Raw genomic sequence first — 22,149 nt, forward strand, 5'->3', positions numbered from 1 at the left:
AGGTAACTAGTGAAATAAACAAATGAGCTCTACCATTAAAGGTAACTGGAGGAATGGAGCAACGTGGGCTGCCTGGTCCCCTCCTCAGTCTAAGGCACATAACCCCATGAAGTAAGGTGGCTACACTGGAGAAAATCACATCCACACTGAGTTTAGAAAAAGGAAAAAAGGAAACACTAAAAGATTATCCTGGGTTGGCCGGGCGCGGTGGCTCATGCCTGTAATCTCAGCACTTTGGGAGGCCAAGGCGGGCGGATCACGAGGTCAAGAGATTGAGACCATCCTGGCTAACACGGTGAATCCCTGTCTCTACTAAAAATATAAAAAATTAGCCGGGCGTGCTGGCGGGTGCCTGTAGCCCCAGCTACTCAGGAGGCTGAGGCAAGAGAATGGTGTGAACCCGGGAGGCAGAGCTTGCAGTGAGCAGAGATGGCACCACTGCACTCCAGCCTGGGTGACAGAGCAACACTCTGTCAAAAAAAAAAAAAAAAAAAGATTATGCTGCGTTAGTAGAGAAATTGAGCTTTAAGATAAAGGAAGCTGCTATGTTAAAAGATTAAACAAGGAAAACTAAGTTCTAATGTGGACACAGAAAGGTCTTGGTAGGGAAAAGAAACAAAGAGTGAGGTGCACCGCCAAGGGGCATCTTTCTGGTTACAAGAAGCAAAAACAAATGCAATGCCTGTTTCTTAAACATTTGTCTTGTGCCAAGTGCTCCACATGGCTCCTCTCATTTCATCTTCCGCACAGTACTATGAAATATGAATTTGAGTTAGTATCCCCATTCTGCAGACGAAGAAGCTGAGGCTTGTATAAGGACACACAGCTAATAAACAGGTGGTTACGGATTCCACCCAACTGTTGAGTTCAAGAGCTTATGGATTTAAGTACCACACTTACACTGTCTCCACAATCCTGATTGTAAATTCTCAGAATCAGGTCCAGTGATTCATCTCTTGCAGCATAGCTACATCTAAATTACATTTCCGTGTATTTTGCAAACATCTACATGGATATTCTGTAAGTACTTCTTTTTTAAAATGTCCAAAAACATCTCTTTATCTTCTACCACCCAGTGTACACCTCTTCCTGAGTTCTCTAATTCAAAAAAGGTATCATCTTTCTCCCAGTAAACTATCTTTAATCAGGGGAATATCTCTCAATATACAAGCAGTTGCTAAATTTTGTCTGGCCTTCTTTTGAGATATTTCATATGATTCTAAAGTCACTTTCTATTATAGCTGGCCTATCCCTGTTCTCTCCTCCTGCAATTGACTACCCACCTGCCTCACACTGCCAGTGGGGCTTTGACACCAATGATGGAAACCCTCAGTGATAAGTCAGTTAAGTGTACATGCTCTGGAATCAGATAACCAGGCTTCAAATCCAGGTTTCTATATTTACTAACAATGTGACCTTCAGCAGTAACTGAAATATCCTTGGTTTCAGTTCCTAAACACATTAAATTGGGATAATGATAGTACCTATCTCATAAAGTCATTGGAAAAATTAAATGAGACACTTCCGCTTGAGACACAGAAGGCCTCTATGAAATGTCATTAAGATCGTTGAAGTTAATGACAGGGTTTCTTCCCTGATCAAAAGCCTCTGTTGACTCCATTTTGCTTACAAAGTGAAGTTGGAAGAAACGTTCATCATGATATTCAAATCCCAAAAGAAAATTGCCTTCATCTACCTTTCTAGACTTCTCTTATATCCAAGTTCTCCTCCCCAGCTATGCTGTGCTCTAACCAGAGACCATTCACCACTCCAGCACAAGGTGTTCCTTGTGCCTGGAACAGCCTTCATCCATATCAGCGATCAAATCTGACCCTTGGGCCTAAACATCACCTTCTCTGCGAGGCATTCAAATATCCCCTTCTTCCAGACACCCCAGTGGTCTCTCTTTTTTTTTTTTTTGAGCCTGAGTCTGGCTCTGTCGCCCAGGCTGGAGTGTAGTGGCCGGATCTCAGCTCACTGCAAGCTCCGCCTCCCGGGTTTACGCCATTCTCCTGCCTCAGCCTCCCGAGTAGCTGGGACTACAGGCGCCCGCCACCTCGCCCGGCTAGTTTTTTGTATTTTTTTTTTAGTAGAGACGGGGTTTCACCGTGTTAGCCAGGATGGTCTCGATCTCCTGACCTCGTGATCCGCCCGTCTCGGCCTCCCAAAGTGCTGGGATTACAGGCTTGAGCCACCGCGCCCGGCCGCCCAGTGGTCTCTCATAGGGCTCTGTTCCACCTGTGCCTGCATCACTAGATTGCAGGTAACCTTGTTGACTGCACTCTATCTCCCATATCCACTTTTTTTTTTTTTTCTTTTTTTGCGGTGTTATACTGTACTGGCTGTAAAGGAAACCTTCATTCTGCACCCTTCCATCCTCAACTCTCGTGTGCCAGGCACCTCTTACTCTATACCCATAGTCACTCCCACAACTATACTTTTCCCTGTGAACAGCAGCACTGGGAGTGATTCTCTCACTCCCCACTAATGCCAACCATCTTCCTTCTCAAATACACCTGGTCAACACTGACCCATGCCTTGGAAGTTGGCACAGCCAGTACTAGCATAGGATGACAAATTACTTGCACCAGCCCTAATCAAGACTAAGTTATCTAATAACTTAGGGGATTTTCTCCATCCACACAGTAGGTTCTTAAGAAATGAAATTAAAATACAGCAGTGGTTCTCAAACCTGTCTGCACATTGAAAGCACTTGGGAAGCTGTATTAGTTTTCTAGGCTTCCATAACAGCATACTATGAACTGGATGGCTTAAAACAACAGAAATTCAGTGTCTTACCATTCTGGAGGATAGAAGTCTGAAATCAAAATGTCAGCAAGGCCATGGCTCCCTCTGAAACCTTTAGGGGAGGATCCTTACTTGCCTGCTCCTAGCTTCTGGTGGTTTGCCAGCAATCTTGTACATTTCTTGGCTTGCAGATGCATGACTCCAATCTCTGTCTTCATCATCCCATGGCATTCTCCCATGAAGCTTTAAGGAATTCTAATGCTTCAAGGGCATGCATGATGTGGCAAAGAAGATTGAGATGGAGACTAGAAAAACAAGAGAAAGCAGGAGAAGATGGGCAGTTGGAAGCCAAAGAAAATTGCCTTCACCTACCATTCTGGACTTCTTTTCTTTTGCGTACACTCTCTTCTCTAGCTACACTGTGCTCTAATCAGAGGCCACTCACAACTCACCAGGCCCCAACTTCACACGGCCATCTGTTTATAAGGACACCAGTCCTATTGATTAAGGGCACACTGTACTCCAATATGACTTCATTTAACTTAAGCAGTTACATCCTGCAATTACCTATTTAGGAATAAGGTCACATTCAGAAGTATCAAGGTTTAGGGCGTCAACGTATCTTTTTGGGAGGACCCAACTCAATCCATAAATGAAGATTTTGAAAATGCTGTAATGTTCCACACCCAGAGACTGTAATTTAATTGGTCTAGGGTGCAGCCTGGTCTTCTGAAATTTTTCCAATTTTTTAAATTCTTTAAGCAATTCTAATATGCAAACAAGTTTTAAAACCAAGTGTCAGGGGTTCATATCAAGGGGTTTTGGAAATGTCAGGGGTTCATATCAAGGGGTTTTGGGGTCAGGCTGCCTGGCATTGAATCATGCCTACACCACTTACAAGATGAGTGACCTTGGGAAATGTGTATAACCTCTCTGTGCCTCAGTTTCCACCATTTAAAAATGGAGATAATAATATTAAATAGTACTTGCCCCATAGAGAGGGTATAGGAATTAAATTAGGTTATAAAGGAGAGCATTTCGAAATATGCCTGAAATCATATTGCCCCTATTAGGCATACCTGCACCCTACCTTTAAAAGCCTCAATGGCAATATTCAATGAAGACTGTTCAGTCTCTATTTTAGAGATGAGACAAAGAGAGCACATAGATATTCAATAATTTACTCAGAAGTCTGTGAGGAGCCCTAGAAAGAAATTCAGGTCTCCTGTGTACAGTTCACAGCCCAGAACCCCAGGAAGCCAGAGGTTTTCCATCCAGGTCCCAGGGGCCACCATGATGTGGGGTGAGGATGAAGGACTGGGGTGGAACAGCTCAGTTTTTTCTGCTTCACATGTTGATACCCTAAAGGATTTTGTTTGAAAAGGGACCAGGGCTTCCCATGGCTTAAAAAAAAATAAAAAAATAAAAAAAAAATTAGAAAGCACTGTGCCTGATTATGTCACCATAAACCTTCTAAACTGACAGTTTATCCTGGCTTCTGCCTCCTCCCTTTTCCCTGTGGAGCAGAAAAGCCCCAGAGAATTTCAGGTGGCTGAGGGCACTCCAAAAGAGGAGGTGAGCGGATGTCTCCACGTTCTGTAAGAGGAAGAATGCAGACAAACTCTGCAGCATTTCAAAATGTCTGCCCTCTGCTCATTACTAAAATTTGTGTAAGGGGGACCGAGAATTAAGACCTCCCAAAGCTCCAATCAGAGTCATCTCCACTGAGAAATGCAAGATGAAATGGACGGAGCACTCTCTTACAGCTTCTAATCACTGGGAAGTTCAGGAAATTGGAAACGCCCCAGAAACAACATGACATATCAAATACCAGAGCCTGGGTGATCCATCACCATCGTCATCACTGTGGTCATTACCATTCACTTCCACTCCGCGGACAGCCCGTAAATCAGCTTGTAGAGCTCTTTGGGATCGCTGAGTGAGAAGCACTGAATAAATGTCAGCTGGGATCATTAGAGATACCTTTCACTTCAGACAGATAAATGTTAGTGAGTCCGTGGTCAAGGAAGCACCAATAGGGACCTTAGCTATTTGCAGGGGCCCCAAGATACTAATAATGGTTTGCATAGTCAGAAAATTAAGATAGAAAAGGAAAGGCCCTTCTTATCCCACAATATTAAAAATACTCCACAAGCATAAAAACTCATTTACTGTACTTGGCTTGTGAAGGGACATATTTCTTGTTCAGTGAAGTTCCTCCATGATGGTGATCTGAAAATAGGCAGAGAGCCAAATAATTTGTAATATGCCAGTGCATCAGGACAAAACTTTGAAACCTTCACTAAGGACATTGGGACCAAGCCAAGGATGCTTATAGGAAAGGCCACTGCCTGTGTGCTCCATTCTACCACCGTGAGCCCTCTGGTATCTTTTTGCTTAGCCTTCTCTTCTCAAGTGTTAGCTCTGTGCAGTGTGTCCATTGTGTACATAACAGGCAGCTCTCCAACAGCAGCTCCAGAAGCGAAGGTTGGGTCTGGGGATTATGACTGCTCCTATGGAAGATTGCCCAGGACTTCCCAGCATTGGGACACTGTGTTTTCTAGACCCGAACTGATCAGTCTCTTTGTTCAGAAAGATAAACCTTCATCTTCTAACATATTCCCTTGTGTGTTTGCATCTGTGTGTTACTTTGGCCTAGGTTATTGGTTTCCATTGAACTAAGTACCAGGCCCACATGGAGGAGAGGACTGTCTTTTTAGTAGGTTTTCTATTGTTCATTGTTTGCTGAGTGCATCCTCAGTACAGTATTGGACAGATCTTCAAGGTCCCTTGAGGCAGAAAGTCCAAAATAAGGAGACAGAAGTGACTCATATAGAAACTGCTCTGCTGGGAAGAAAAGCCAAGTTGTTCATGGCCTGTACATGAGCCAGGTGGGTGGGAGTATGTTTATGCTAGAACTTCCAAAGACTAACTTCCAGTGAGGCCCTCTGGGGACACGAGACTCTAGTCAAGTCTGTCTTTGGGGGAATGCTTCTTCCTGCCTAATACAAGGCAAGGCCACATGGGGATTCTGGAATTTCCCTTTTAACAATTACATGGATTATATTTGTCACTGGGACACAAACACCTTTTTCAATGCTATATTTATTTTGTGCTTAGAAATGAGATAGAATTACAAAGGCCAGAATGGAAAAAGTTTAGAATTCAGAAAAGAATATATCAGCATATTGGGCTCAATTCTGTTCTTCAAGGTTTCTCTTTAGATGGGATGGGGCTTTAAGCATTAAGAACCATTCTATCTTTCAAATTGCATTCCAAGAACCCCCATACAGCCACCACAGAGAGCCTATTGGAACCTGAGCTTCAGTGATACAGTTGTTTACCCATTGGAAGCGGAGATGGCAAAACCTAGGGAATTATTTTAGAATATAGGTAATTCAATGACATTGTGTTTACTTTTGACACAAACACAATGCAGGCTGGCCTCTTAGTGGGAAGGGAGGATTGGATCCTTCTTTTCTTTTTTTCCCCGACTCTTGTCCACATTATCTATTTGTTGTTACTAATTCAGTATAGGTTGGAGTGTGGGAAAAGGGGAGGAAAAAAAGGAATAAGAAAACTCTTCCCTTATGTAAATCAGGACTGCCCTAAGATGGTTTTTTGCTCTTTGGGCCAAGCAGATGTTCAAAGCTGATTCTTTCTTTCTCATGGGCATTTTTGTGAATTTACCTGAGGCTCCCTTCCCAGGCTTCATCTAGCTGAAACTTCTGTAATTTTAGAAATTTTTCCTCTATTTGCCGCTCAATCCTCACCATCATCCCTGGGTTTTCTTGCAATCTACTCTACATAAACTCTTTCCTGTGGGAGTTCCATTATATCTTCCAAATGTCCCTCGATCTTGAAAGACCAAAATGCTGGAAAGAAGAAAAACAGACAGAAGTGAACACTACACTAGTTTCTACTTGCCCCCCTTGGGGCATTTGCCAGTTTGCTTTGTGGAACATAGATACTGAACAAAGATCAGCAGCCAAGAGTTTCTAACAGTCTCATTGGCAGGGGAGTTGAAAATTGGTGGATAGGGCTACCAAGGACTCTACAACTTGAGAACTCATGATCTGAAAGAAAAGCTAACTGCAGAGATGTAAAGTGGGTATTATATGTGCAATTTTTCCTTGAGGTATTTTCCAGCTTCTAGCTGCACATGTGTGAGGCAAGTTGCCAAGAAAACAAGTAAAAAGCAGCTGCTAAGAAGCTAAAAATCTAAGCAGACATTTCAGTAGTCTCATGGTGCTGGAAAAAATTGAAGTTCATAGCCTGCCAAGAAAGAGAATCTCTAATAAGCATACTAGACTCACCCTTGAGCTCCTTGAAGGGATAGGCTCTAGGAATAAAGATGAACCTAAAATAGACCAGTTCTCACAAACCCTAACATTGAATCTGAAATCCAAATCCAATAGATCAAGATAATCTTCCTGTGGTCTATATGCCTGTCAGAAGAAAATTAAATCCTCTCTACAGGGAGATGTCATTCACAGCATCTACAATGTTTTGGCAGACATTATAATGTCTGCCATTTGGTCACATTTACCAAGCATGCCAGAATACAAGATCAAATGACCAAAAACAACAGTTGAAAAAAAAAAACTGACTTTAGAAACAGACTCAAAGGCAAATATTTAAGTTCAAATTATTGGACATAAAGTTTCAAATAACTATAAATAACATAATCAAAATAGACAAAAAGATGGAAAATTTCATCCAACTACTGAAATCCATTAATATCATCAGAAAACTCAGAGTTTAATAATACAACACTGAAATTAAAAACCCAACTGGATTGAAATTCAGTTGGATTTAAAAGCACATTAGATATAGCAGAAGAAAAAATTAGTGATCTGGAATGTAGATCAGTAGAAAATATTCAGGTTGATACTTTTCAGAGAAATACAAAGAATAAACAACACAGAAAAAGAGTTTAAAAGACATACGAAACATGATGAAAATAACTTTCATAAGTGTAGTTGTAGTCTATAAAGGAGAGAGATAATTGAACAGAAGAAACACTATGAGAATTTTCCAAAACAAGCAAAAGATATTAGTAAATTGACACTCTACAAATTCTGAGCAAAATAAATACAGATAAAGCTAACCCACAAACACTAAAAAGAATATCTTATGAACAGACAGAAAACAAACACATGATGTTCAGAGAGATACAATATAACTATGGTTGACTTTTCAATAGAAACAGTGAACAAAAATGTCTTTAAAGAGCTAAAAGAAAATTATTGCCAACCTAGAATTGTGTACACAAGGAAAATAGCTTTCAACAATAAAGGCTAAGCAGACAATTTCAAACAAGCACTTAACAAGCAGGAACAACAACAACAACAATGGCACAAGAAAAATGACCGTAGATGAAAACATGTTATTGCAAGTAAAGACAGGCTAGAGGGAATTTTGTAGTCTTAAGTGCATAAACTAGAAATGAAAAGAAAACTTACCATCTCTAACACAAGTATTCACAATAAGTTAGCAAAACTGCAAATTAACCCAGGAGAAAGAAGGAGGTAGGTGGGAGAAAAATAGAAATAAAAACAAAAATTATTGAAATAGAAAGGAATCATCTAATAGAAAAAAGACAACAAATATTTGAAAATAGTATTAAAATTAATAAATACTTAGCAAGACTAATAAAGAAAAAAGAGAATGAGGAACATATTACTAATACTAAAAACAAGAAAGAGGCTATCACTGCAGATTCTGGAAATATTTAAAAAGAGGTTAATACAAACTTATGATCCTAAACTTGACTAAATTTATTGACTACATTTATGACTGTCACTTTGCAGAACTGTTTGGCAATATAGACTAATGCTAAACATAAGCATGTTCCATAACCCAGCAATTTCTCTTCTAGGCAACTCAACAGAAATGTATGCATATATTCACTAAGATGTATACAAATATGTTCTAGCATCAGTATTTTTTTTTAACTTTTATTTTAGGTTCGGGGTACATGTGCAGGTTTGTTATATAGGTAAACTTGTGTCACAGGCATTTGTTGTACAGATTATTTCATTATCCAGGTACTAAGCTTAGTACTGAATAGTTTTGTCTTCTGATCCCTCCCTCCTTCCACCCTCCACTCTCAAGTAGGCCCCAGTGTGTGCTGTTCCCCTCTTTGTGTTCTCATCATTTAGCTCTCTCTTATAAGTGAGAACATGCAGTATTGGTTTTCTATTCCTATGTTAGTTTGCTAAGGATAATGGCCTCCATCTCCATCCATGTTCCTGCAAAGGACACAATCTTGTTCTTTTTTATGGTTGCATAGTATTCCATGGTGCATATATACCACATTTTCTTTATCCAATCTTCCACTGATGGCCATTTAGGTTGATTCCTTGCCTTTGCTATTGTGAATACTGCTGCAACGAACATATGCGTGCATGTGTCTTTATGGTAGAACGATTCATGTTCCTTTGGGTATATACCCAGTAAGGGGATTGCTGGGTTGAATAATAGTTCTGTTTTTAGCTGTTTGAGGAATCGCCACACTGCTTTCCACAATGGTTGAACTAATTTACACTCTATCGCCAATACTGTATAAGCATTCCCTTTTCTCTGCAACCTTACCAGCATCTGTTATTTTTTGACTTTTTAATAATAACTTTTAGGACTGGTGTGAGATGATACCTATTGTGGTTTTGATTTAGCAGCAATATTTCCAACAGCCTTAAAAATACCCAAATTTCTTATTAAAACAGAATATATACATAAATTAGGGTGTATTATTGAAAATTAATACCATTGTCAGCAATGCAAAAAACAAACTATGCTACATGTAATAATTAGGACGAATTTCAGAGCGGTCTGATCTCACAGACATCCAAGAGAATATATTGCATGATTCCATTTGTATAAATTTCAAAAATAGACAAATGTAATCTTTGATGTAGAAGTCAGAATTAATGTTTTCTATGGGCAGAGGTGGGTAGTGAGCAGTGGAGAGGTAATAACTTACTGAGGGTATGAAATAGACTTTTGGGAGGCTGATAATACACAGTGTTGATCTGGATGTAATTACATGAGATTTTCAGTTTTCCAAAAGTTAAACAAACTGTACACCTATGATCCACGTACTTATATAAAAAAGCAAAGTGACTAGAATAGCTAAAATAATTTTGAAAAAGAAGATCAAAGTTGGAGTACTCACACTAACCTGTTTTACGACTTACTCTAAAGTGACAATCATTAAGACAGTGTTGTATTGGTGAAGAGCTAGACACATAAACCAATGGACAACAATAGAAAGTCTAGAAATAGATCCACACAAATATGGCCAATTGACTTTAGACAAAGGTGCAAAGACAATTCATTAAAGAAAGCATAGTAGCTTTCATCAAATGATGCTGAAACAGTTGGAATCCATATGTTAGAAAATGAACCTTGACCTGTACCTCACAATTTAAACAAAAATTTAGATCATAGATCTCAGTGTAAAATATAAAACTACAGAACTTCCAAAAAGAAAATCTGAGTAACCCTTGGGCTATGCAAACTTATTAAATGAGACGCCAAAAGCACAACCTATTTTTAAAAAGAGACAAACGTGGCCTTATCAAATACAAAAATGCTTGCCCTGTAAAAAAACATTAAGACAATGAAAAGACAAGCTACAGAAAATATTTACAAGTCATGTACCTTACAAAGGACTTGTATTCAGCAAATACAAAGAACTCTCAAAACTCCACAAAAGAAACACCACCACTTACACATACACAAATGGGCAAAATATTTAAATAGGCATTTCACTAGAGAAGATATATAGATGACAAAGACATGGTGTTCAACATCATTAGTTAATAGAAAAATGCAAAGTAAAACCACACTAGGACACCATTACACACCTACTAAAAATGACTAGAATAAAAAACAAACAAACAAAAAGAGAAGACCAAGTACTGATAAGGATATAGAGAAACCAGGAGTCTCATACATTGCTGGTAGGAATGCAAAATAATACAGCCACCCTGGAAAACGATTTGCCAGTTTCTTATAGTGTTAAAATACACTTGCCATATAACCCAGCAATCCCATACCTAGGTATTTACCCTAGAGAAATGAAAACTTATGCTCACACAAAAACTCTTACAGTCTATTAATAATTGTCAAAAACTAGAAACAATCCAAATGTCCTTCAACAGGTGGCTGAATGAACTGTGTACATCTACACAATGGAACACTACCCAGCAATAAAAAGGAATGAATTCTTGATGTACACTACATGGATAAATCTCAAAAGCATTATGCTAAGAGAAAGAAGCCAAACATAAAAGATTGCACGCTGTGTGATTCCATTTATATGACGTTCTGGAAAAGACAAAACTATAGGGCTGCAGAAAAGACCAGTAGTTGCCAGGGGTCAGGAGTCGAGGAGGATTTTGAGCGGCAGGAGGGACATTTTTTGGGGTGATAGAGCTGCTCTGTGTCCTGATTATAGTGGTGGCTACATTAATATGTACATATCCAGGCATAGAGCTATACATTTTTAAAAAGTTAATTTTATATATGCTAAAATTTTTCAATGTTTAATAATTTTTAGGGTAGAACATTCTGCTTTTTACTTGCATTGTTCACAGCAAACTGAACACATTAGTGGAGCTTCAATGGCTATTGCTTTTAGACAATGGATATTTAAGGAAACTAATTTACTTCATCTCATAGTCATTAAGAAACTCAAAAAATAAACCCATGGAAAAAAGAAATAAAAGGTCAAACTTTAAGCTTCAGCTCTCTCTGAGAACTGTGTTTTGGCATTGACCATATCATTACCTACCTAGCTATGAGGTCACACTTCTGCCCAGTTCATTAGAATTTACTTTTAATTCTATAGCAAACCATAACTGCAAAGCCAACATGTTCTAGTCAACATTTATTGCACTGGCATATTTCTCTCAAGGGTACATATTAAAGAAAACTAAAGAGACAGAGTCTCTCCAAAGTTCTTTGGGTTAAGACTCTTGGTGATACTTTAAAATGTTTCATTCAGAGTATTATTTTGGGAACTTCCTCTAGCATTCTAATGATTCACAGATTTTGAGACCATTAAAATATTTTTCTCAATTTTCCTTTCCTTACTTATGCCACTTTGTTGTTTTGTTTTTTTTTCATTTTTACTTTAATTTTTAATTCTTGTGGGTATGTGGTAGGTGTTAAATATTTAATAATTTAAAATTCCTATGTGCATCATTGTATGGGTATATATATATTTATATGTATATGAATCGAATTCAAGTTGATTCATATATATGAATTTAATTCACTAAGACTAATACACATTAATATATATGAGTTTATATGCATATTAGTCCTCAATTAAAAATTTACAAAGAAAAAAACAAAGCAAACAGACAGCAACAATGAAAGCAGCACCAGATAGGTTCTCTCTGCAATGGCTTTGGGAAATGTGCAAACATCAGGCTAATGGAAAACATAGGAACTTTGCCCCAACAAACTGGGGAAGTGCTGGCCAATCCCAGTGTACCACCTGCTCTTCGCACTTGCTGTCAGGAAGATAATGCTGTATGCTGGGCCCTCCCAGGTGCAGCCATCTCTCCTGCTCCCCAGCACTCCATCCTTTAGGTTAGCCAACTTCAGGAATCAAGTTCCACGCTCTCTAGGTCTCAGCCATGTCTCCTCACTTTTCTCAGGGTCAGGAGGCAGATGCACTCACCCACCCTTTTGAGGGAAGTCATAAGATGCACAGCACACCAGCAGCTCCATGTAAATCTGCCTCACAAAATCCCCTTCCTTTTCACTGTCCTACTTCTTTTCCTATTTCAGACCTGCTCAGAGATTCCAGGTGAGAGTTCCAAGAGTCTGGAAAAAAGGACTTGGCATTGTGATTTGAAATTTGCATTATCAATGGATTGCTGGTTTAGTAATTATCTGTGAACTCAGGTTAACAACCTGTGACACGTAGCAATCGTTTAGCAATTCAATTTTTTAAGTACTCACAAAAAAAGAAAAGAAAACAGAAGGGCACCTTCTTTGTTGATTTATTTTCTGTTATTCTATTTTACGTATTTTGTTAAACCTGTTTCTTTCTGTTCATTAGATTAGATTACTGTTGTAGATCCATTAGGAAAAATGCATACCACACTGCAATGTGAAGGGTTGGCACATAGAGAAAGCCAGCTGGTCACCCAAGCAATTCACCACAGAGCAGAAGAATTCACCAAGCCCCAGGATTTTATTGTCAGAAACATTGTTAATACCTAGACAACAAATGGATGGCTCAGGGGCACACTCACATTAATCAACCTTGCAGAGCCTGAGATAGACAGGTAGATAGGTAGATCAGATAACACATTCATATATAGTATAAAAGCTCAGTAGCCAAGCTAGATTTATATACATATCATACTATCAACTTAGTAGCCTGATGTTTACTGAAAGCTTCCCACTACCTTCTCTACTTGTAATCAAAATAGATGGGAAACTAAGTCAACCAAATGCAAACGGATATCAATGAAGACAGAAGGAAAGGAATTGAAGGGACCTAAAATCAACTAGAATAGGTGGTTTGCAGCACCATCCTTTCAAATAGGTACACCCTGGATAAGAAAACATGAAAACAGCCCCCCACCCCACACACCCTTTTTTCTTTTCTTTTCTTTTTTTTTTTTTTTTTTTTTTGAGACAGGGTCTCCTTCTGTTGCCCAGGCTGGAGTGCAGTGGCATGATCTCAGCTCACTGCAGCCTTCGCCTCCCGAGTTCAGTGGATTCTCCTGCCTCAGCCTCCTGAATAGCTGGGATTACAGGCACGCGCCACCACACCCGGCTAATTTTTGTATTTTCAGTAAAGACGGGGTTTCACCATGTTGGCCAAGCTGGTCTTGAACTCCTGACCTCAAGTGATCTGCCCACCTCGGCCTCCCAATGTGCTGGGATTACAGGCATGAGCCACTGTGCCCGACCAAAAAACCCATATTTTTGAGACTGCCTCACCAACACTCCCTCTCATCTGTATCAGATCACGGCCTCTACAATTTCTTTTTGAGCTGAGTTCTGAAAGACAAGTAGAAAAGTTACAGAGCTACCTATGGGGAATGCAGCGTTACGGGTAGACAGAAGAACATAAGCAAAGAACCAGGGGCATAAAACAAGGTAAGTAGCTGTGCAGACCTTTTGCAAAAGCAATGTGAATGGCAAAAGCAAGAAGGTGGCCAGAACTAAAAGAAGAAGCATGCATTGTGAGCCTCTTCTGTTACAGTTGCCAGAATGCAAAGATGACAGCTCTGGTCACGGCCCTCAAGGAGCCCACTGACTGGAAGGGGTTATATGCCGGTAAAGAAACAAGACACCAAGAGGTGCTGTAACAGTGGTAGGTACAAAGTACTATTCTGAGCACAATCTCAACATAATTCTGCTGGCTTGGACCAATTCTAGCTCTCTTAGGTAATAGCAAGTACAACAGAGTCTTCTATTCATTCTCTCTAGTTGGGGTTTAGGATTTCTCAGGACCAGCAAATTGAAATCGCTATGGGACGCGCGTGCCTTGCCTCTTCTTTTCTAGTTTTCATTCCAGCCCAGTTAACAGTACTTATCTATAATAATGTGCCTTTGTCCCAGCAGGGGCCATCGCCAAGTAAATGCAATGAGAGTTTTAAGGTTACTGAATCCACACCAAAAATCTTTCATATTTATCTAAAAAGCATGTAATTATAAAGAAAATACATACCTTGGGAATGAATAATTGAATCATAAAATCCATCAAATGTCATTTTACTCATTTTGCCCAAGTGTCTGTTCGAAATGATTCTAAGCAGTGTGACGTCAATATCTATTGAATGCCAACGTTACACAGGGATGCATAAATTACCCTCCCAGAGAATTAATGGCATATAAATATATCTCCATTAAATATGTTTCAAATTTGGTTGTTATACATTCACTACATGTATAGGTGCTTTTTAAAAATTTTTTTATTATACTTTAAGTTCTAGGGTACATGTGCACGGCTTTTAAAAGTTACATTTTGGGCCAAGTTACCTTTGAAACCACAAGACTTTTTTTCTTTCTTTTCTGGAGCTGCAGTGGAGTCCCAGGCCAGGACTGTTATATATGGTGATGATAGCAGGCAGCTCAGATTACCCCAAGAACAACACCCAGGCAAGAGCACAGAGAGATGCCGCTTGTTCTAGGCGGCTATGAATTAGAGGCCTCATGGTTAGTTCTCTGAATATTTCTCAGGCAGTCTTTCAGGCTGCTCTCTCTGTGGGGTTGGTTCATCTGGAGTTGATGAAGGAAGAAGTATTTCAGAGCCAGCATCTGCAGTTCTGTAGCCATTTCACAGACACCTGGGGGTTCAGGCACCATTGTGGGTGGCTCTTCCTCCTCAACCTGGAGAGGGCTGGGTTTAATTCCTTCATGCTAACCTCCCATCACCACACTGTACCCACTGTTCAGCCCTTCTCCCCTTTTGTTGGGGAGACATATTTTCCACCTTTCCTTGGTAAAGTAACAATCACCATTTCTAAAAAAGAAGATTCCAAGACATTGAGTCAGGGGTTGTTTGCTTTAATAAGCAACCATAGGAAGAAAGAGAAAGAAAGAATACCATCCTTTATTAAGCACATAATAATTCTTTCAATCCTCATATAACACCCCAGAGAGGCAGATACTGTTATTAGGACTCATGTAGAGAGCGGAGGGTAGTACTTAAAACCACTAAAACTAGAGTGAACTATGTGGATTCAAATCCTGGCTTCAGGACTTACTAGTTGAGTGACATTGACAAGCAACTTAACATATCCATGTCTGCCCCATTTTCTGGTTCCTCATTTATAAAATTGAAAAAAAAATCCTTGTTTCTATTTCCTGAGTTATCATAAATAAGATAATACTCTAGGTGAAAAGCACTTAGATCAGTGTTTGGCATATAGTAAGCTCTCAGAAAAAAGCTTATTATTATTATTATTTTTTTTTTTTTTTTTTTTTTTTTTTTGAGGCGGAGTCTCGCTCTGTCGCCCGGACTGGAGTGCAGTGGCCGGATTTCAGCTCACTGCAAGCTCCGCCTCCCGGGTTTATGCCATTCTCCTGCCTCAGCCTCCCGAGTAGCTGGGACTACAGGCGCTCGCCACCTCGCCCGGCTAGTTTTTGTATTTTTTTAGTAGAGACGGGGTTTCACCGTGTTAGCCAGGATGGTCTCGATCTCCTGACCTCATGATCCGCCCATCTCGGCCTCCCAAAGTGCTGGGATTACAGGCTTGAGCCATCGCGCCCGGCCGCTTATTATTATTAATAATGTATCATTTTATATATGAAGAAACTAAAATTCAGTCATTTCGAAGATTACAAAGATGTTAACAGTAGAGCTGAGATTGGAACCCAGGTCTGGATTGTTCAGTCACTAATTAATTCAACAAGCTCTTTCCATTACCCATTATTAGTTGTTATTGGGATACAATTCACCCTGGGTCTCTTGCATTGCTGCACATCTTGCAAATGGGGCACTGACTGTCCTTTGTCCAGAGTTATTTGTTGAAGGACATTTATAAAGCAAAGAGACTTGGAAGAAAAAAGATACGGACTCCCTCTGGAGTAAATTGTAGGCCTGCTTTTACTGTTCATTATGACAGATTTGGGCTTCTTAATCCCAGAGTCTTTTCCTGTAATACAAACTACTGTATGTAACGGCATCCATCTGGGGCCATCCCTATCATCTCTGGGAGACTTGGGAGCAAAGGGAACTGACACAAATATGCTGATGCTCTTGCTTCTTGCCACACCGTGAGATCCAGGAGTGTGTGTCTTCTGCCAACATCCTTGAAACTGGTAGGCTGCCATGTCAGCTTGCAACTGCATGGATTCAAATCCTGGCTTTAGAGCTTAATTACTGTATGACACTGACAAGCAACTTAACATATCCATGTCTGCCCTATTTTCTGGTCCCTCACTTGTGAAATGGAGAAATACGGCAAAAATCTTAGACCTCGTCTCAGTTCTTGACAGTATTGGGGATGAGAGGAAAAAAGGACCCTGCTGGGCATATTTGGGAGTATGTAAAGACCCCCTGAGATTTGACAGAACGCACTCACTAAAGTGGTAAGCAAGTGGAGAGTAATGAATGTTGATGAACGTTTAGAAGATGAGCAGAAATAGGTAGGGTTGACCAAGCACCCAAATGGTGCATTTGTTGTTGCTTACTCTACCCCAGGAAAGAGGAGGAAGAAATGTTGCCATGGGATTCAGGAATGAAAATCCAAATATGTTCTACATGTTCTCACAAGCGGGAGCTAAGTTATGGGTATGCAAAGGCGTGGGGGTGGTGTAATGCATATTGGTGACACAGAAGCAGGGCAGGGTAGGAAAGGAGTGGGGGATTAAAAAAACTACATACTGGGTACAATATACATCACTTGGGTGGTGAATGTACCAAAATCTCAGACTTCACCTTACCTAATTCATCCACATAACCAAAAAATCACTTGTATCCCAAAAGCTATTGAAATTTATATATATAAATATCTAAATTTTACAAAAAATGTTATCATGGGGCAGCAAGCCCATGGCCCCAGCCAAAAGGCAATGTGGCTGTCCCTGCTGAGCCCAAGAGTCCCTAAAGCTGAAACATAAGGTGCCACCAATGAGCACATAGAATTTTAGGTGTATCGAAGACATTACAAATTTGTTTGGCTGAGCTCAGAGCAAATGGCCACTCTCAGATGAAAATAAATGCAAAGCCTTGTTGATTAACTCAAAGCCACTCTCTCCCTACATGCCCTGATCCCTCCCTCTCTCGCTGTCCTGACCTCAGCTTCTTTAAGGAAAAAGATGATTAGGGGTGAGCCTGCGGTCTCTCTGTCTCCAAGCAAAATCAAAGACCATATGCACCCATATGAGTGTGTAGGGGAACTTTGGTGAGAAGGAATAAAACTGTTATGACACCGTTAAGTACAGCTGCCCAGGTCACAATTACACATGGTCCCATAGGAGAAGGGAGCCCCCAAATTCAATTGATGGGATTGGAGTGAGGTTCACCGTAGATGGGAGTAGCTCAGGTGATGCTGAGAGGGGCGTCTTTGGGCAGGAGCTGTGGTTGCTTCTACCTCTGAATGTCTAACAGCAATACATACATTAAATATTTGTACTTCCCCATCCTATAAGTGCCAAAGGGGATTCTCCCAGTCAGAAAGAGCCACATGTAAAGAACTGGTTGTACTTTTGGGGAGGTCTCGACCCTAATGAGGCCACTTTGAGCCATGAGTCCCTGTGACTGATGAACTTGTCTATTGGAGTCTCTGGCAAAGGGAGGTAGATTCTACTCAGAGACGCCCCTTGGGGTTTTGGACCTGTCACCTCCCTGACATGATTAACAGGTACATGCATTTTGGAAAGAAGCTATGAGATTACCATAGGGCTGTCGTTCAAACTGAACACCTGATGCAAGGAGGCCTTGTAATTCTCTGATAGTTCTTTTTTTTTGGCATGGGAGAACTAGAACTCAATGACCAACAAGATAAGAAGAGCCCAACAAGCCCCTCTTGTCAAAAATGTATGAAGCGAGCCTGGCCCCAGCAGCATCTTGGCTTTATACAAAAAAGTAGTAGCTATCCCTTGAGAACAACTTTATTCCCCATTCTGCCACCTGAAGTAAAGCCACTGGCTCAGTGAGGCCCTTGATTCACAGAGATTCCACTAAGTGCCTGGGCCTGGTTCACTGATGGTTCAGCTAAGCTAAAACCTGATGGTGTCCAACAGCTCTTCAACTCCCTTCCAGCTATGCAGAACCAGGATGTGGTTGCTCTGCTCGGTGAGCAGAACTCAAAGCCATATTCATAGCTCCAGCCAATACTCCCTTTGATGAACCATAGTATATTTCTCCTAACTCTTGGACTGTGGCCAATGGCTTAGCTCTTCAGTCTGCCATTTAGACAACTGCAGACTGGCAGATTAAAGACACCCCACTTTGGGGTCATGAAATGTGGAAACATATCATGGCTGCTAATCAAACCATCTGGGTTGCTCCTGCAGATGCCCAAAGTAAGGGTCTGTGCTCTGATGAGATGGGCTACAATCAGGCTTTTAATGGGGTCTGCAGTGTCCAGATTGCCACCATTGCCACCATGATCTCTCATCTTCCCAGACAGGGCAACATGGCCACCATCATGGACTGTGGACAAAGCAAGGGTCTTTATGTTTCTGGTGCAGAAGTTCCCACTGCATGCCAGATTTGTGACTCCTGTCTTGATCCTTTTATCTCCCAGTGAGGAAGGCTACACATAACCCTTAAAGTTGATGCATCATGTTTTGGGCTTGCTGGACCATTTGTGGTCTGATAAGGGTAAACTTTTTCATCACAAAAACTACCCAATTACAGGCTAGTGGTCAAGGTATTCAATAGACAGTCAACACTCCCTGCCATCCACAGGTATATGGTATTATTTTGAGCTGGGAAAGGCTTTTTCATATTTTTGATTTTACCTCAATCACCTTCTTCTAGTATATATACCTTCCTAAGACAATTTAGCCACTGAATGTGGCTGTTCCCAGGAAGGGATTATGTTCTCTTTCACTTCCTGGATAATAATTAGGATGTAAGGGGTGAGGGTTTACATAAGCCTCTTTTGAAAATTCTGGATCTTTCCTGACCATTCCTGGGGCATGATACTCTTTTCAGTCCCCTCAAAACAACCCTAGGTAAGCCTGCTTGGATCACCCTCTGGGTGGAGGCACAGGCAGAAGGGGACCTGCAGGACTCAAATTTGATTTTAGTTTGGCCACCTGGGTGTTCTTGTTGGACTGACATGGTAAGAGGGCATAAGGATGATGACTGCCTGGTTGAGTACACGATTCACTGAGTCCCCTACAGTGGCCCACATGTGCCAAAGTAGGCGATATGATGGGTCTCTGCCAGTTTCATAAAAATGCCCTTGTCCTTCTCACATTTGATCTCTCTGAATGAAAGGCATGGGTGTGAATATAGGATGATGTTTTTAAGGTGATATTATAGCTCCTGGAATGGGACACACTACTTTTTTGGCCATTGAAGAAGAATAACGACCTTGGCACTGGAGAAGATAACACCTCAGAACCCAGGAGGGATGGAGCGGTGAGGGAGACTAATACTACTTGTCTTTCAGAAACTTCCCTGGACCCTTGATTCCAAAGGTGTCACTCTCTCAACCTGACGCAGGCACATTAAATTTAACTGACTTCTGTGCCTGTCATTCTCCACCAGATGGTTCTAACAAAACAGCAGGGAGGAGCCCCAGTTCCTGCACCTCCCCTGCAAAACACCCTTTCAGCACCTCTAGATGTTTTCCTCATCACTCTTTTCCAGCTGTCACTCAGTCATCCCATGTAGCAGAGGAACGCCTCCAGTCTGGCAGCATGGACCAACAGGACAGGTTGGACTGACTGTCCTCAGGTGAAAAACAAGGACATGGGAACTGAACTGGGAGCCTTAAGGTCCACCAGCCAAGTGGAATCCCAAGCTGACAGCACGGATAGCTGGGGCCCTCAAACTCCCGTAGGTCCCACCTGAAGGAGGAGGCAGAGGGGCATCTATTGTAAACAATGATTCCTTCTTAGGGGAACCATGAACACTCCTGCAACTACACTTGTTGTATGGAAGCCAGGTATGGAAATAGTGACAGCTATGGAAATCATGGTGAGAAAAACTTCCCGAGGTGTGAGTGTGTTTTGCAGGGAAGGTACAGGAACTGGGGCCATCCCCTGCTGTTTTGCTGGACTTGTTAGAGCTGTCTGGTGGAGAACGACAGACACAGAAGTCTGTTAAATTTCAGACAAATTGTGTGGAATCTGGCACCTCAGGGGTGGCTGTAAGAAACTTCAAGTCAGATGTTAAAGCAAATATCACCAGTAAATTACATAGCTCTCAGATGACTGTGGAGAGCTCTCCAAAATGAGGCTACCCTTGGGTATTTGGGAGAGATTCCCAGAGAGAGGGTGGGTATGTTATTTGTGCCCACCCCAAGGCCAGCTTTTTCTACAATAGGAGTCATCCAATTAGAAATAGTAGAGCGGCAAGATGTGGTGGCTCATACCCATAATCCCAGCCCTTTGGGAAGCTGAGGTGGGCAGATCACTTGAGCCCAGGAGTTCAAGACCAGCCTGGGCAACCTGGTAAAATTCTGTCTCTACCAAAAAAAAAAAAAATTAACCAGGCATGATGGGGCATGACTGTAGTAGCTGAGGTGGGAGGATCACTGGAGCCTGCAGTGAGCCATGATCATGCCACTGCACTCCAGCCCGGGCAACAGAATCAGACCCTGTCTCAAAAAGGAATGAGAAAAAAGAAAGAAAAGAAAGGAATAAAGGAAGGAAGGAAAGGAAGGGAGAAAAGAAAGGAAAGAGGAAAGAAAAGAAAGGAACAAAGAAAGGGAGGGAGGGAGGGAGGGAGGGAGTGGTACAAAATTTGTCTTAGCTGAAGAGATTAATGACACCACTCTGGGTCTTGAAGGCACTGAAATCAGTCTTGGTTCATTGGCCAGGGCTGTTAATGATGAGAGAACTGGCCTAGACTTCCTCCTCTCTTGTCAAAGCAAAGTCTAAGCAATCACTAAAGCATCCTGCTGTATCTGAATGAATTCCTCAGCCAAGTGAAAAGGTCAATACAGAAACAAAAGAAGAAAGTCACCTGACTTTTAAAGTTAAGTCCCTTAGGTTTATGGAATTTGCTCAGCTGATTGGATCCAAGACACAGGGGCCATGGTTGAGGTCAATGCCACAAGCTGCCCTCATCCTGCTGCTTGGAGTTGTCCTGTTGATAGTGGACATAATTAAATGTTACATGAAATCAGTTGATTAGGTTTGGCCCTGGTCTCTGTCAATCAGATTAATTAGAGTGGCCAGAGATTTGGCATACTCATGGAAAAATCACCAGAATCCAAGATGGTGTAAAAATCAGGGATGAATATTGGTGGGGGAAAATTCTAGACACATCTCTAATGTTTCTGCACATCCTGTGAATGATGCAATAATTGTCTTTCTCCAGGATTATCTTTTCAAGGACATTTATAAAGCAAACAGATAGAGATAGTGTTTTCCTTCAGAAAAAAGGAGATAATTTGCTTATAGTCTTAGAAGATTAAGACAGTATCTTTTTCTGGAACAAAGGACAGGCATGCTTATTGTCCATTGTAAAAGATTTGGGTTCCCTAAACTCCAGAAAGCTCTCCTGCAGCATATCCATCTGGGGCAATCCCCATCGTTTCTATGGGACTTGAGAGGAAGGGAAACTTATGCAAATACACTGATGCTCATGCTGCTTGCTGTTCTGTGAGTATTAGAATCCATTTTCTCTGACCCAGGAAACTCCTATCTTCTGTCAGCATCCGTGAAACTGTGACAGGCTAACTTGTAGCTTGCAAATAGATAAAATCTCAAAACTTTTAAAATTCCTGACAG

General features: G+C 41.1%; 1 long non-coding RNA gene across 1 annotated transcript in view; it reads right to left on the reverse strand.

Annotated features, from left to right (window-relative positions):
• Positions 1–2,848: 2,848 nt before the first annotated feature.
• LOC117064041 overlaps positions 2,849–22,149 on the reverse strand; it is a 41,710-nt gene continuing 22,409 nt past the window's right edge. The window contains exon 3 of the long non-coding RNA XR_004429231.1: positions 2,849–3,053. This is a non-coding gene — a long non-coding RNA (uncharacterized LOC117064041). The remainder of the gene's footprint in view (positions 3,054–22,149) is intronic.

This window comes from Trachypithecus francoisi, unplaced genomic scaffold (genome assembly GCF_009764315.1).
Source record: "Trachypithecus francoisi isolate TF-2019V2 unplaced genomic scaffold, Tfra_2.0 Lachesis_group19, whole genome shotgun sequence".
Lineage (NCBI taxonomy): Eukaryota > Metazoa > Chordata > Mammalia > Primates > Cercopithecidae > Trachypithecus > Trachypithecus francoisi.